This window comes from Malus domestica, chromosome 06 (assembly GCF_042453785.1).
Source record: "Malus domestica chromosome 06, GDT2T_hap1".
Taxonomy (NCBI): Eukaryota; Viridiplantae; Streptophyta; class Magnoliopsida; order Rosales; family Rosaceae; genus Malus; species Malus domestica.
In genome coordinates this window covers 23,600,252-23,615,263 of record NC_091666.1, presented here as the reverse complement: position 1 = coordinate 23,615,263, position 15,012 = coordinate 23,600,252, and positions in this window count along the sequence as shown.

Here is a 15,012-nt window from a genome sequence, read left to right as displayed (position 1 = left end):
TATGCTATATGCTTGATGATAATGTTAGAGACCAAATTTGCAAACCTAATGATGTGTCACTAATAGGAAATAAGTACATTAATCAACACTTAAGTAATAATCCAATCATCAACATCCAGATTATTTGGTTTACAAAATTTGGTTTAGAAATTTGGTTTCCCTAGTATTACCCTTTGCAGATATATGTGAAGGGAAAAGAAGTACACCAACAAAGGGAAGAAACTAATGGCAGCCACAAAGTGAGTTTTGCTATAGATCATGATTGGTCATGATGTTGGATTTATCCAATATAAATCAACCTTTAAGTGGTCTACTACATGTAATAGGAATGTAATATTGGAGAATAATGTTGATTGTAATTTGATCTCTTAAAGATATCAATCATATATAAGGTGTCTTATATTGGAAATAGGATTGATGAAATCCTTAATTGAATATGATTATAATACTTGAATTTGAGGCTAAGAACGTAAAGTTTAGGTTTCCTTTATGGATGGAAATCCTAGCTTTTAGCTTATATATAAACACCGGTCCCTATAAGCCATAGAACACACAACATAATGCTTCCCATAGAGTAGTATTCGGCTAGGTGTTTATAGAAGATCTTGGTGTTGCTGTGCTTTACTACTTTTGTGTTCGACTTCCATGGTTGTCATTGGAATCAGGTTAGTCACTTCTTCGTTTGTGTTTTAATTGTATAATCTTATAAAGCTAATAATTGGTATTTGAGCCACCGGTTATATGACTAAAGCCTATTAAAATTGAAATTTGATTTAAGTTGTTGAGAAAAATTGAAAAATTGATGCAGATGTCAGGTTTCTTCGTCTTTACGGCGATGACTAAGAGCTGATTAGGAAGAGAAATCCTGATTAGGCAATAGTATTGCGCATACTTATATATATATATATATATATAATTCATTGTATTATTAAGTGTAGAGATCACATGTCCTGAAAAATTTGTGCAATTGTTTAACCACAACATCAATTGCCGTGAGGAACATCATCATATTTGACCGCCGTATTCCTTTTCTTTTGCGGCAACACAAGGTCATAAATCACATAGCATGGTTTTAATCTCTGCCATTTTTTTTACTGGATTATGCTAATTAAAATCATACCCATATCACAATGTTTTCGTTCAGGCTGAATAAAGTCATCTACCATAGCAAAATGGTTTGTTTCATTGACTTCAATTTCATGTTGGTTTATGGTATTGTATTTTGGTTGATATGTATTTGGTTGGATCCCTGAAGCTTAAATTGGTTATAAGTTTAAAATATACTTGCATTAGTGATGTACTAATTATTGAAGAGCATGTACATACATTGAATACCATGTTTCAGTTAAGTATGTCATGAATATGGATCAAATTATTTTGTGTTTGGCAACTGTATAAAAATAGGCACATGATTTATGTGTTTGAATAAGAATTGAGATTATTAATTTTTAGTCTGGTATATGTTAATATACTTCATTTCGATCAGGAAGAGCAATGATAAATTTAAGGTTTTGCAATTTATCTGAATTATTACTCCAGTAAAGGTACCGTTAAGATATAATTTGGTTGCCATAAATTTCTATTACACATTCACTGATTTGTTCTCTACAAAATGGCTTGAGGTGATACTCCAATTTAACAAGAAATAATTGCATAAGTTTCGGCAAATGGCATATGCATACATGCCAAGAAGTCTGTAAATGTCAAATCTATCATGTTTGTTCGCGGCTAATTTTGTTAGTGCCACACGAGAGCGAGCTTGCTGGAAACAAAAGCTCAAGTCGCACGTTTAAGGGGGGGTTTTTTTACTGCCACACGTGAGAACACCTATGTGAGATGCGTCCTGGGTGGACAGGCGACAAGGGGACACTAACGACCCTTCAAATGCCTCACGGATTGTTGCAGGTTCTGTTTTCCTTTTGCATTACATGATTATGTGTAGGAAATATATATAGACTAAATTGAATAGTTCATTGGTTGCTATCGGAAATATCTAATATGGATTCAATTTTAAGTATGCAAACATGGAGCAAAATTGACATATGACGTGTTTTATTAAAGGGATTGGGTTGTCCTATATTGCTTTAAGCTTCAGATGATCTTATGTAAAGACACACATGTGTACGTAGATTAGTAATGTAGTATACTAGTACTTAAGTATGATTGGGGATTAATTCAAGTACGGTTTATAATGATATTAACTTCATAAGGAATTTGCTTGACTAATCAAATTAGTTTTGTCTACAATTTTGCTTTTCTATTTCAGAGTAGTCATTTAATTGTACATGACTAGTTAACTATGAAATTGATGCATAACTTGTGGATTGACTGAGAGTGACAAAAAGCATTTGGTGGCAAGAACAAGTACATTATACAGATGAATGATGTTTGCAGTAATTATGTGACACTTCTCATTTGTATTCTATTTAATCTTGTATGAGAATTATGGTGGTCATGTGATTATAAATGTTTATAAAGTAGTGAACATATGAAGGCATGAGGTATGTATTTTATTCAAAGTATGTGACTAAATTGATAAGCATGAATTTTCAAACATGTATTATTGTTTGTGGTTTTTCTTGTGCCTAAAGAATTTAAATAGTGCTTTGATTAGTAAATTTTTATGTGCCATAAGGGGAGAAGAAAAGAAAATTTTCAAGGCTAATGTAGGGCATATATTGGAGATGTTTTCTACGGAAGAAAATAATTTTGGTTGTTCCTTTTATTTAATTTGGTAGTTACAAAGATAATGCATGATTTTAATGCAATGTTTCGTAGTTTTGTTATATGGAAAGAAATATATAAAAGGAAAGGAACCCGTTTGATTTGAGTGATTTAGCTTTTAATTTAAAGGAATGTATTGTTCTCTCACATTACATAAAGTAATTCTAATTGACTCCATAATGATAAGTATTGACATTCTTGTGGTGAAAACTTGTTCTATATGTGATTAATCTCCTTCAAGTATGCTGTCAGGTTTTTGAGATTAATTTAATGTCAAAGGGAGTCATGAAGAATTAGTGCAATTTGTTGGCAAGACTCGAAACTCAAATCAAGTTATCATAATTTTGTCACTTACAGTTAATTAATCCATGTGACTTCTTGTATTGTTTTAGGGTGGAGTTGACCAATGCATTTTCAACTAAGCAAGACACAATGGCTTAGTTGACGATGGGTGTAATACCCTGAAAATTTAAATATATGAATATGTGGAGGAAAATCGAAAATAAATCAATTTATGGTTATGAAAATTTAATTGAGGAATTTTAAAATTTTGTTACAAAAAATTATTATAATTTACATATTTGTATTATTGAGATTTTATATTTTTTTTGAGAATTTATATTAATTTATTTGAATTGAGTTTTAAGTTAAACTCATTACAAAGTTTGCAGTTTGGAAGTTAATGATCTAAAATTCGTAGACCCTTCGAGGTCACAATTTATATGTTTGAATAGAGCTCAATCTCACGAATGCGTAGGTGCAAACCATTCGTGAAACGGAGTTATAACGAATAAGTTATTAGCGTTAAAAGTCAGGGATATTTTGGTAATTTTAACCTTCTTTAGAAGGCTCCAGATTTTTTGGAGCCATGTGATATGCCACACATATGGCTAGGATGAAAGGAAAAGAAAAGAAAAGTGAGAGATGGACGGCTGGGATGAGAATGAGAGAAATGAGGAATGGGACTGGCCAATCAGGAAGAGAGAAAATGAGGGGAAAAGAGGTAGAAGGGGAAAAGAGGTAGAAGAGAAAAAGGGAACCGATTCCCTCTTCAACCCGCTAACTCGATCCGGTCATATCTTCCGATTTCGACCATTGTTGACGACGGGACCGGTGCCAAAATACTCCTTATCTCGAACCCATTCGTTCTCTCTTCCAATTTCACCCTAAAACATAGGAAAATCAGCCTTGAATTTGGGAGAAACCGCACGTTGGGTGTGGGGGTTATTGTCATCGATCCTCCCGTTTTTGAAATAAATTCCTTCAATCACCACCACCTATAGCATCCTCTTAAGGCCAGGAACAAAGCCCAAACAAGTTTTGGGGTGGCAGAGCTGTTTTGGAGTCGAATCAAGAACTCCCAAATTAAGGGTTTCAGCGGTTCGAGGGCAATTTGAAGTGTTTCCCGACTGAATTGGACTTTGCCCGGGTATGAAAGTTGTTCCTTTCATTGAAATATACTTACCTGTAAAATTTGGTAATTTTTAAAGTTAGTTAAAAAATTAGGTTTCCGATCGCCGGAAACCACCACCCACGGTGGCGCGTGGCCAATGGGCCAATGCTGCCATTTTGTGCAAATTTGGATGTTCTAAATACGAATTTGGTACCCATTGTGTGTTTCAATCATTAGAACTAATGTTGGATATTTCGTTTATTTGAAATATAATCGAAAATGGATTAAGATTGAATGAAGGGCTTGATCCCGCTCAAGGGTACGTAAGCAGTCTAACAAGGGTTAGATGCATCCCTAAATAATTGAGAATTAATCTTTTATTGAGAAGTTAATAGAAGAAATTTGGGAATTAAATTGACAATTTAATCGTATGTTTTGATAATTAAAATATGGATATAGTTTTGTGAGGAATTAAGGAATTGAAGTCAAGACTCGTAGTAAATTAAGCAAGAGTTTAAATTGGGCCTATCATCAAAATTATTTCCCGAAAATAAATATTTCGGGGCGGGGCGTTACAAATCGTATCAGAGCAAATGATCATGCTCTACAATATGCAATATTCTCGAGTTCTTTATTGGTGAATCATGATATGCATTGTGGTTGCATGATCTCATAATTTTTGTGAATAAAGTGACATTCATGTGATATATATATATATATATATGTGTGTGTGTGTGTGTGTGTGTGTGTGTGTGTGTGTGTGTGTGTATGTGTGTGTGATACATATATGATTTGCATTGTGTTTGTGGTGCAATTTACATGGTGATTATGGAATTCTGTTAGTGGGAATTATGAGTTGCGTTAATATTGCATTATTTCTTAAGTTCTTTGAATAATAAGGAGGTTATGTGGAATATATATACATATATATATGTATATGTATGTATTGTGAATCATCATGAAATGAAGTGAATTGGGTTTATTTGAATGTGAAGGAATTTATTTGAATATAAGCGTTGATTCAAGTCTCGAATTAATTTTGAATGGAGTTGATATTATGTTATGCATCATGAAAATTTTGGAAGTTAAGTTGATTATGAAATTGTGACAAGTAGATGAAAAGGTCGTACTATACCTGTGCCATTGAGGAATGTTGAATAGGGCTAAAAGGCATGTGGATGTTGAATGGGGCGAAAAGGTCCATGGATGTTGATGAGGACGGAAAAGGCCGGTGGATATTGAATTGGGCGAAAAAAAACCCGTGGATGTTGATTTGGGCGTGAGAGCCCGTGGAATGGGAGGAATGTGTTATATGGGCAAAAAAAGCCCGATGATGTGTGATTGGGCAAAGTGGCCCTGTGAACGATGAATTTGGGCGAAATGACCCATGAAGTGTGAAGGAATGGTTGAATGGGCACAAAGACCCAATGTTTCCAGGAAGAAGCTCCATGTGTAGGCTATGAGAATGAATTATTGAAATGATAAAAATGTGTGATGTGCATTGGCTAGGTATATTACAATCCTTTTCAACCTACTAGTCGCTGATTGAGATAAAAAAAAATAGTTGTGAAATCATTGTTTTGACAATGATAAGTATGGCTAGAAATTTTTAAAATCTTTTGGCCAATGATAAATGGTGGTTGGAAATTTTAGTATTTATAAAAGTCATGGTGATTTATCGAATGGGAATAAAATTATAAACTGTGGTTATGGTTGATCCTTATATTTGGGATGGTGAAAAGATCATAAAGATTTCTTCATTTATTATTGGTGGACATGAATGAAAATATGGAATGAGATTTTGGGTTTGTTTAATATAAACATTTTCCCAGTAGAGTTTTGACGTTGATGAAAAAATCATTGGGGAAAGTTATAATTACAAATTTGATTGGTTTAGTGGCCATAGTTATGGGTGGTCATTGTTGGATTCAATATTGCGAACAAAATTGATGATGAGCACATATTCTCGTGGCTGTGTGATTAATAAGGGTTAGTTGTTGGCCAATAGAGTTGTAATATATTTAAATTTCTCCTTTGGTTGATGGAATGTGAATAAGACTCTGGATGTGCGAGTCTCTCATTTATTCAATTTGTGATTGCATTTTGAAGCAATTTAAAAGAGAAACAATTGAAAGAAAGATTTGGAAAAGAAAAAAAAAAAGATAGGGTTTTTAAATTTACTATGGGTAATTTAGTTGAATTGCGGAAATAAAGGAAATCATAGAATGAGGTTTTATGTTAGTGGTGTGCGGAGTTGGTTTTACATTTTTTTTCCTTTACCCAGTGAATGTGATTGGAAACTCCACTGATTTTGGTTGGAAATTTTGATAGTTAACTTACCAATTATAATGTTTTGGCTTGAAATTTTGATATTTACTTAGCCACTGTTGATTATGGCTTGTATTTCTGGTATCTCTTTGGTTGATGATGGTTATGACTGAAGTTTATGATCATTGTTTTGAGGGTGCTATATATGAAAAAAAGAAAAAAAAATTCTGACGTATAGTATTGCTGGTGATTGTGATTATTATGCTAGTATTTGTTTAGGTCATGAAAAGTCTGGCTTGATGAGGATATTTATGTTGAGAATCTTAAATAGTAGGTAAGAGTCACGATTGTTATTCGTTGGTTTACGTATTTCGGAGCTTGAATAAAATCGTAGACTGAGATTATGATTTTATTCACCATAAAAGAAATGATGTAAATAATTCTAATTTCTTTTCGTAACTCGGTGGTTTAAATCTCGGGGACGAGATTTATTTTAACGGGGGTGAATGTAATGCCTTGAAAATTTAAATATATAAATATGCGGAGGAAAATAAAAAATAAATCGATTTGTGGTTATGAAAATTTAATTGAGGAATTTTAAAATTTTGTTACCGAAAATTATTATAATTTACGTATTTGTATTATTGATATTTTATATTATTTTTCGAGAATTTATATTAATTTATTTGAATTGAGTTTTAAGTTAAACTCATTACGAAGTTTGAAGTTTAGAAATTAATGATCTAAAATTCGTAGACCCTTCAAGGTCACAATTTATATGTTTGAATAAAGCTCGATCTCATGAATGTGTAGGTGCAAACCGTTCATGAAACGGAGTTATAACGAAGAAGTTATTAACGTTGAAAGTTAGGGATATTTTGGTAATTTTAACCTTCTTTAGAAGGCTCCAGATTTTCTGAAGCCATGTGATATGCCATGCGTGTGGCTAGGATGAAAGGAAAAGAAAAGAAGAGTGAGAGATGGACAGCTGGGATGAGAAGGAGAGAAGAGAAAGGAGAGAAAGGAGGAATGGGACCGGCTAATTAAGAAGAGAGAAAATGAGGGAGAAGAAAAAGAGGGAACCAGATCCCTCTTCGACCCGCCAATTCGATCCGATCAGATCTCCCGATTCCGGCCACCGTTGACAATGGGATTAGTGCCAAAATGATCCTTACCTCGAACCCATTCGTTCTCTCTTCCAATTTCACCCCAAAACATAGGAAAATTAGCCTTGAATTTAGGAAAACCCGCACGGTGGGTGCGGGGGTTCTTGTCGTCGATCCTCCCATTTCTGAAACAAATTTCTTCAATCACCACCACCTATAGCATCCTCTTGAGGCCATGAACAAAGCCTAAACAAGTTTGGGGGCGGCAGAGCTATTTTGAAGTCGAATAAAAAACACCCAAATTAAGGGTTTCTGGCGATTCGAGGGTGATTTGAGGTGTTTCCCGGTAAAATTGGACTTCGGCCCATGTATGAAAGTTGTTCCTCTCATTGAAATATACTTACCTGTAAACTTTGGTAATTGTTAGAGTTAGTCGAAAAATTAGGTTTCCGATCGGCGGAAACCGCCACCCACGACGGTGCGTGGCCAGTGGGCCAATGTTGCCATTTTGTACAAATTTGGATATTCTAAATACGAATTTGGTACCCATTGTATGTGTTTCAATCATTAGAACTAATGTTGGATATTTCGTTTATTTGGAATATAATCGAAAATGGATTAAGATTAAATGGTGAACTATGAAGGGTTGGTCCCGCTCTAGGGTACGTAGGCAGTCTAACAAGGGTGAGATGCAACCCTAAATAATCGAGAATTAATTTTTTGTTGAGAAGTTAATAGAAGAAATTTGGGGATTAAATTGATAATTTAATCGTATGTTTTGATAATTAAAATATGAATATAGTTTTGTGAGGAATTAAGGAATTGAAGTCAAGACTCGTGGTTAATGGTAGTAAATTAAGCAAGAGTTTAAATTAGGCCTATCATTTGAATTATTTCCCAAAAATAAATATTTTGGGGTGGGGCGTTACAATGGGACTGTGTTTTTGAGTTGCTTTGGTTAACTTTGCATCCTAATTAGAATAAAAGGGCTAATCTTCTTGCCTACATGTGTGGATTACTTCTTTTAGTTTAATTAAGATGGCATATTATGGGTTTTATTTCACAGAAGTTGTGAAAATTTTCATCTTGCCTACAGGTGTTGAAGATTTTCATGAAGATACTTTTGTGGCATAAAATCTAGTACTAGAAACTAGTTAATTTTCTTGCCTACATGTGTAAATTAATTTAGTTTCATGAAGTTTATTGGGATAAAGTTCCATGCCATTAGTAACAAATATTTCCACAATGAGCCCTATAAAAGGTTATGGTTTGAAGGCCTGGAAATCGGTTGCATCATGAAATATTTTGTGTCTCTTCATGAGACTTGTTGATGCAAAGTATTGGACCCATGAAGGTTAATCAAGGATTGCTAAGGTATGCATTGTTTAAGTCTTATGCTTGTAAATCTTTTCAATTTGAACTATGATGTCGGTTTAGAGGATGAAATTTGACTACTAAAGTTTCCTTTGGACATTGAAATTGATATGATATGAAATTGAATTTGTTATGGATACATAAACTCATGATAGATGCACAAAATTGTTTCTGGCAGATTGCATGTCTTGATTTAAATCGGGTGAATGACACGTCTAATGGTCACCAAATGACCTGAAGTTTGGATATATTCAACATATAGATGCCTACTATGTGTCTGCAATTTTTCATAATTTTCTTTGGTGTATGTTAATTATGGTGAATTTACTAGTAACCCATGCTCGTATAGACAGTTTTTACTGACAGATTGTGTTAGTCTTTTTGAGACGTCACTTTAGACTACTATTGTGATCCAAAACAGCTCCATATTTTTATCTTATGAAGATTAGTATGTCTATTTTGGTCAGTATAACTTTGGTAGCAATCAAGCTTGTAAATTAATTATGATAAATTCTAAAGTAAGTGTAACTCATTGCTGAAATTTTGTTTGACAACTTTATGTTGGTTGAGATGTCTATTTTATTATGTCTAAAATATAGAGCAATTTTCTTTAGGTACATCTTTGAAAGAATATATTAACGTGTGTTTGCCCAAGTGGGAGAATTAGTGAACGAAAATTGGGCTTCACATTCATTAACTTATTTGCAAGTATAAACTCTGAAAACTTAGTGGGAGTTGTTCTAAAATTTTGAGCATTAAGTGGATTTGCATGAATTCATTAAAATGTTATTCTATCTTCCGTGAATTTGTGTTACTTGAATAACAATAATATGTTTAAGTTGCACGAATGGCTATTTAGTACATGTGTACATATTTGTGTTACTTGCAATCATTTAGATTTCTCGATTGATCATTTTGTTTTGGGGCTCATAAGGACTTAGCATAATTGTGGACTTATTAATACATATAAAATGGTTGTTGGATGCACGTTTTTTGTAACAACAGTGAATGCTTTCATGCTTAGTTGTACCTTTCATTGAGGTAATACGCATTCATTGACTAAGTATGGCTATTCCCAAAGGCATATTTTCAAAAATATGATTTAAGTATTGATTTGCAAATTAAGTAACGATGTTGCAGATCAGTGGGAGTTTGAGTTTCGTGTTAGTAATGCCTTAATTTGCAGATTACCTATAAGGTATGTATAGAATCCATGTATTCATTTTAATCTCCAGTTGGATTCATTAAGTCACATTTTTCGTGTGCTAGTCAATTATCTGATGAAATATATATATCAGATATCAAGTTGTTATCAGATTGCATATTAAATGGCATGACATGGTTTGTGCACTGCCTCAGTTGTGAGGATTTCCAACTTGCCCGCAGGTGTTGGAAATCGCTATGAAAGTAACTGGTATGGTTCATAGATCAGTCTCAAAAACATATTAATTCATCTTGCTCACAAGTGTTGAATTAATTTGTTTTATGAAGTTTTTGGGATATTTTACTTGGACATGTCGCTATTTCAGTTGTGTCTATTAGCTACAAATATCATTTGTATTGTTACTGATCTAATGAAAGTGTTGCATGATTGTTTTGGAAATGTATTCACACCTGCAGGTTATGGTGATTTCATTAGATGAAGGATATTTGCATTGGCAGATTTAAGGGTTCAAAGAAGCATAAAGTGTAACTTGTGAGTAACAATAAGGTGGACCTGAGATGATATAAAGTAAGACATTTTGGTTAATTTAAAGTTTCATTTGTTGATCATAATTTGTGTTTCATGTGATTGATGATCTTAGCATGTGTGATTATGAAGGTTCTGGGTTGTGTCAATCCTACAACCTTGTTAGTTCCATGTTAAGAAATACATTTTACAGAAACTGCATTAAGGATGAGATGTAATCATTGTTACATGGCCACTAAAGTGACATTAGTCTCAAATCTCAAGTATAAACATAAATATTACATTTTGTAGACCAAGTGGGAGAATGTTGGATTTATCCAATATAAATCAACCTTTAAGTGGTACATGTAATAGGAATGTAATATTGGAGAATAATGTTGATTGTGATTTGATCTCTTAAAGATATCAATCCTATATAAGGTGTCTTATATTGGAAATAGGATTGATGAAATCCTTAATTGAATATGATTATGATACTTGACTTGGAGGCTAAGAAAGTAAAGTTTAGGTTTCCTTTATGGATGGAAACCCTAGCTTTTAACCTATATGTAAACACCGGTCCCTATAAGCCCTAGAACACACAACATAATGCTTCCCATAGAGTAGTTGTATTCGGCTAGGTGTTTATAGAAGATCTTGGTGTTGCCTTGCTCTACTGCTTTTGTGTTCGACTTCCATGGCCGCCATTGGAATCAGGTCAGTCATTCCTTCGTTTGTGTTTTAATTGTGTTTTAATTAAGGAGACAAATTATTTTAACTTCGATGTAGATATGACAACAAAGTGGTGTTGTACATTGTCGAAGAGCCACAAGAACTAGGTAAGTTATTTATGGCAATAAAAGCAACCACAATGGATTGTTGATGAATGAGTTATTCGTGGCAATGAAAGCAACCACAGTTTGTGAAAATTTTGGGTGAATGACTTAGCTATATCTTGAGATTACATATCACCTTAAGAAGAAAGAAAAAGTAATTTGCTTTGTAATGCATAGTGGATAATGCACTAAACTTCATAAATTATCTCTTATGATTAGTAATATTTCAAGGTATATGAAAAGATTGGAGTTCTTTACATAAATACCTTAAATGTGGGGAGTGTACCCAAATGTTAGTAAAGCAAATTACCTAGTAAGTTTGAACATATGCTTCAAGGAGCATATGTATCAACGATTTAATGTGGGAAAACAACTACTCTCGAATGAAATATAATTTCATAACATACCATAAGAAACAATCAACCTAATGGATCTAATTATTAAAAGATTGATTATAAAGTAAGTTGTATCATGAAGGGGAATGAGCTAAACGCCCGTAATCAGAGTAGTCATAGTGGAAACTCAACCTAGTTGACTGGAGATCTCAAAATCTAGGTTCAAAAAAGACAACTAAATTATGACAACTCAGAGTAGCAATGCAGAGATATACTTTCTTACCCATGTCTCGTGATATACTAGTGCTGCCTGCCATTAAGATTAGGTTAAGCTTTATGTTTTTAATGATTCTTATAACTTGAAAGACTTAGAAGTCCAAGTGGAGTATTGTAGGATTCTCTTAATGGGAAGTCACCTATCTTGAGTGATCGATGGGATCATACCTACAAGAATTTTGTAAAGGGGTTATGTGAAATCCCATCCCTCGATTTCATTATTTAACTACGTATTTCATATTTGTTGGAACTTGTGAGGGACAATTGTCCCACATCGACCATAAACTCTCCCTAATTCCTCTTTGTAAGTGAGTTCACTCACTTATTGTTTGGAAGGAATTGGGTCAAAGCCATGGACCTTGGGCATTGGACTTGGAAGGTTTGGGTGTATATATTAAATGTCAAAGATGGGCCTTAGGCTCGGATGGACGAAAAACACAAGTACGATTTTTATGTTTTTGATTTTAGGATTTAGGTTTTTTTTTTCGAAATGATAAGACTGTTTACAAAAAACAGTTACATCATTTCTGAAAGGATAAGAATGAACATCCATAACTATTGCAAAAAAAAGCCATTATATATATGGCTGTGATATCATAAACGAAGAACACAATTCCATCCCTCTCTCTTTGATCCTTCACAGAGAAACACATAGAAAATTCGCCAAGAATCCAAGTTCGAGTGCAAGAACTTAGATAGTTGTATCCTGCAAGATAGACGTCTGTGAACTACTACACTGGTGTAAGGGCGTATTTTTGTCTTAGGAGATTACTACTGCAAGCCTCTATCTTTCAAAATCAAGTGAGTGATTATTGTTGTGATTTTATATGCAATTTTATTAATTATTCATATTCTAGTAGATTGTATATAGTGAAATTGTAACTCATATTAAACTGTGCAATTATATAGTGAAATTGTAACTCATAGTAAAAGGTTTTTGGTAAACACTTAAAAACAACTTATTTTCATAGTTTTGGGTGAAAAAAAAGCTGAAAACATGAAGCAACAAAAATGAGTTTATTCTCACAGCACAGTAGAAGCAGTTTTTTTTTTCAAAGTACAGCAACACCAAACCAGCCCTTAGTGGGACAACAATTAATCTCGTGTAAGATAGTTGGACTCTTGCGACTCGTTTTAACCCCACGACTCGGTTTCCCTCACTCGGACTTTTGCCCTTGCAAAGATTTCATATGCCAATTTCAGCGATCCTCGATTGTGCCGATCTTGGCCACCACTTCCAGTCAACGTCCTGCCTTACCCCGAGTAAAACCTACCTACTATTTACACCGTTTGACCACCGTACGAGGCAAATTGATGACACGAAGTTAGAGGACCGATGAAGGGCGATCTCACCATCCCGTTGTTAATGCTGTCGACCACCACCACCACCCTGAGAAGCTTTTGACGTATGGAGAAAAACCCTAGCCTTGGATGGTACGTTCATGCAGCGACTGTGGATGCAAATTTTCTCATCCTCGATCTTGGACCATTTTGCACCTACAAAACAACTAGCACCTTAGGTTAAGGCCAAAAGCCTGACGCGCCCACGATGAATGGGGGGGCTTTGGCCGAAGAACCTCCGATGCCAAAGTTAGAATTTTAGAAAGAAAGAATGTTTAGAGTATTTAGGATTTTTTGCCAGAGGATTGGAATGAGTATTTAGTGAAAATAGGAGCATGTTTATAGGGCTAGGTTGGTCCATTTTAGAGAGGAAGTGGCCAGCCAATACTAGGTTTTTTGGGTTAAATTTTTGGTTTAATTAGCCAATTTATTGGCTAATTAAATATGAAAGAAATAAATGGGGGTTATAGAGTTAATTACCTAATTTAATTTGGGCAATAAAGTGGGGAAAATAAGAAAGGTAAGGAGCATGGGAGATGGTCGGCCATTGCCTAGCTTTGGGATTGAATGGGATATATTTTGTGGTTAATTGGATGATTTAATTGATATTTAATGGATTAATTGGGTAGTTAATTCATTAATTAACCAATTAACATAATAATTTGGAGGTTACCTTGCAAAAGGGAATTTGATGAGATAGACTTTGAATTGTTTACCTCTTTTGGAGCATCTTTGACTTTGTTGAAAAAAGATTGTCGATTGCTCGCGCGTAGAGATCTTGGTGTACCTCAGGGGTATTTTGGTCCTTTCCTGCTAAAATATCCACATGTCGCCTTGTGATTATTTTTGGCTCCACAAATGCCCCCACACCTGCTGGGTTGCTCGTAGGAAAGTACAACAGGTGTAGAGATCTTCTTGCTTTAGGAAACTTAGGACTGCTTCCTGTTTTGATGTAGATTCCCTCTTTAATATGAAATTAGATCCTTCTAGGAAAAGGAAGTAAATTTCTCTCAAGGCCTATTTAAGTCCACCTTAAGTGGGTTATTAAATCAACTTTGGAGAGTGATTTATTCTACCCTACAAGAGAGAGAAAGCTTAGAGGATATTTGTTCCCCCTCCTCTAGCAATCTTCTACATCTTGCCCGTGCAAAGGACCTTCTTTCGTTGCTTTCTTCATCTTCTCCATGCCGCACCAATGTAATAAAAACTTAATTCTCCTTGTCTTCTTCTTGGGAGGTGTTGCCACGAGGCAGCCATCGGGGTGGTGTGGCATATTGGCTGGCAGGGGCCAGGAGTCGGCTTGTCATGAAGGTGGTGTGGCAGGGGCCATTGCTTGTGCTGCTCGGCTCGATTGAAGCCAAGGATTAACTCGGCATGGGCCCGAGGAAGTGGCGTGGCATAGGTAATGGTTTAGGCTGCCATGTCTGGGCTGCTTGCCAAAAATGAGGAAACTGCTTGAGTTTGATTTCTCAGCTGCCGTAGATGGAGCAATCAAGGATAAAGATGCCAAGATCGGAGCTGCTGAAGATGAAGTGTCGGATAAGTGAACTGTTAAGTGCAAAAGTGGCTGCTGCCCCTTACCATTTGCTGCCTAATTGATCTTCAAGCATTCAATCTTTTGAACTATATGGCCTTCTTGCACTAGAGAGCTTACCCAGATGGGTGTCAGGGATTTAGTTTACCCCCTCGC